The following is a 3122-nucleotide window of genomic DNA, read 5'->3' as shown; positions in this document are numbered from 1 at the left end:
AAGCTAAAATAGTAGAAATACTTTAGCGTAAATACTATTAGCTAAAGCTTAAGTAGGAAGTAAAGGAGTATATTTGCTATTATAAGAAGTGTTAAGTATATAAGATCTATAGGCATAGGCTATAGGGTCTATTTAAATTATATTAAACGCTAAGCAGGCTAATAGAAATAATATATATAATACTCTATAAGGAAGAATCTTAGGGGCTTAAAGGCCCCAAGAAGGTATCTACATAATGGCCCGCGCGCTGTCACGTAACACGTCGCTAAGCTTAAAGAGACTGCCTAAGTACCCTCCCTACTAACAAATTAGTTCCCCCACTAGTAGACTATAGCAATATTACGCTATAAACTTTATTATAAATCTCCTACTATTTAAAGATAGCTAAAGATAAATATATAATTCGGTCCTTATACTTATTAATAGGTTTTTAAAGTATATTTAATACTTTCCTATTAATAAGACGATTAATATATAAGCGCTTACTAGCCTAATTAAGGAGAAATACTTTCTTAAAGTAGACTAGCTGTACTCTATTATTACTAATATAGGCAGCGTCTTTATAAGCTAGTACTAGTCGGATTTATGCTTTTATTTACAGATAGACTACCATTAAACTATAGCTTTTTATTTAAAAATAGATAGGTAAATAAAACGCTAAAACTAGGAACTAAAGTCTTACCTATAAATATATTTAAACTACTAGTAAGATAACTAGTATAAGCTACTTCCGTATATAGAGTATACTTATAATTTAAAGTAATATATATTATATAAGTATATACTAATCTAGATTGCTTATAGTATCTAGCTGTTTAGGTTTAATAGTATACCTAGTAATTACTAGCTTAGGCCGTATAATTAATTATAAGATCCTACTAAGAAGTTTAAGGATATCTACTAAAGAGTATAAGAATACCTCTAGGAATGAAAGGAGTAATAAAAGGATATAAGGCAGAGTCTATAAAATGCCTAAAAGTAGTAAAGACTTTAGTATAACTATAAATACTAAAATAAGTATTTCGGAGTAGGCGACAAGGTTCTATTACGTTTAACAAATATTAAAACCTATTAACTATTAAAGAAGCTTAATATAAGATACCTAGGTCCTTTTTAAGTTAAGAAATAAATTAATAAGCTAGCTTACTATCTCTAGCTGCCCCTATTTATAGCCTATATATATCTAGTATTTTATATAAACCTACTAGAGCTATAGCATAGATCATTACTAGAAGAAAATCTTCTATTTAGGCCTAATTTAATACCTTAAACTAGTAGGCGAGCGGTATAAGGTTAAATCTATACTATACTATAAGCCTATTAAGAACAAGCTTTAATATAAAGTTTAGTGGCTAGGCTAGGCTACTAAGGACTCTATATAGAAACTAGAGGATTGCCTTAATTATTATAAAGATGTTTTGAAAGAATATTAGGACTAAGGTCTATAATTTATAAATTATAAAAAGCGCTTTAATACTATAGTATTATCGCGACCTATAAAGAAAGCCGTAAAAAGCCCTAAAGAGTATATAGGTTAAATTAGATATGGAATAGACAGGCTTTAGAAACTATAAGGATTAGGGCTACAGCCTAAGGTAAGATAAGTCCTTAGCCTTTTTACGTATATAGTATAGAGTTAATAGGGCATTTTACTAGAATTATATTTTTATTTATTAATCTATATTAGGAATACTATTCTTATAAGTATTTAAGCCCTTTTTAAAAGCCCTATAAGGTCTTTCTAAGTACCTAATTAAGGTCTTTAATTGCTATTATATATAAGAATTAATTCTAAATACCTAATCTAAAAAGCCACTATGTCTTATCCTTAGGATTAGGATTAGTATCTATTAGCCCTTTAAGGGATAGCTAATAGGAATATAAGTAGGCATAAAAATAAGGGTAGGACGATAAGGTATAGCTAGAGTAGAGATTCTTAAACGCTTAATACCAATATTAGGTCTAGACTAATATTAATAAAGCTTCTAAGGCGTAAGCTTATAGTTAATAAAGATACGCTTAAGCCTAGAATAAATAGAGATATTAGCTAGTTAGTATAGTTTAGAACCACTAAAACCTTACTATAGTAACTATTAATTACCTATCCACTAGGTACCCAAAGGGTAACCTACTTAATACCATATTATATTATACTCTTTTAAAACTTAACGCGTATATATAAACTTCTTCCTATAGTAGACGGCGACCTTTTTCTTATTACCCCTATTTTTTACCCTATCTTTAGTATACTAGCCTTATTTACGTATTAGGCGTTACTAGTTAGCTTACTAAAAGTTATAGCTAGTATAGATAGTGTAACTGACTACTAATACTATGCCAAAACACCTGCGTATTACCTGCGTATCGCCTGCGTATCGACTATATATTACTTACGTATCACGCTGTTTTAGTTACGTAGTAGTCTCCCCTTTTATCTTATTACCTATACCTTCCTCGTATATATAGAGAGGCTCTAGAGCTATATTTATAATTAAGTTGCTTATTTATTTCCCCTACTGCAGAAGCTTACTGTTATAAGCCCGGATCGCACTACCTGCTAAGCAATTACCTAGATTGCACTACCTGTTGCACTATCTGTTAAGCAGTTAATTTACTACCTTTATAAGTGTTTTAAGCTTCTTTATCTACTAAACGAACGGACGATTGACCTTAAACGACGATCGTACCCAGTTGACGAATAAACTAATGAATTAAATTAAAAGTTTGGAATGTTAAAATAAGGTTTTCGCTAAGACACCAATTAGACCCTGTCTAACCCCATAAATTCTAAAAATAATAACTATAAATAAATTAAAAGTTAACCTTATTCTTAACCAGCCATTTAACTAGATTTAATGGTTCTTTATTATCTAAGATATAGCTAAAACTAATAAGGTATGGGAGTATATTAACCTATTTAAGAAGAAGATAAGCTTCCAAAGCTAGAACTACTGTATTGACCTATACTAGCGGACGTACTTCCTAATACTATATTGATAGCTTAGCTAGACTAAATTAAGCTTATAGCCTATAATTAGCTCTACGCTAAATATAAAGATAACTTATGTATATATTAAAAGCGAGAACAGGCTATAGACAATATTAGTAACTATATCGTTCGC

The sequence above is a fragment of the Cenococcum geophilum genome (assembly GCF_001692895.1).
Source record: "Cenococcum geophilum 1.58 unplaced genomic scaffold K441scaffold_36, whole genome shotgun sequence".
In the NCBI taxonomy this organism is placed as follows: Eukaryota; Fungi; Ascomycota; class Dothideomycetes; order Gloniales; family Gloniaceae; genus Cenococcum; species Cenococcum geophilum.
This window is presented reverse-complemented; position numbering follows the sequence as displayed.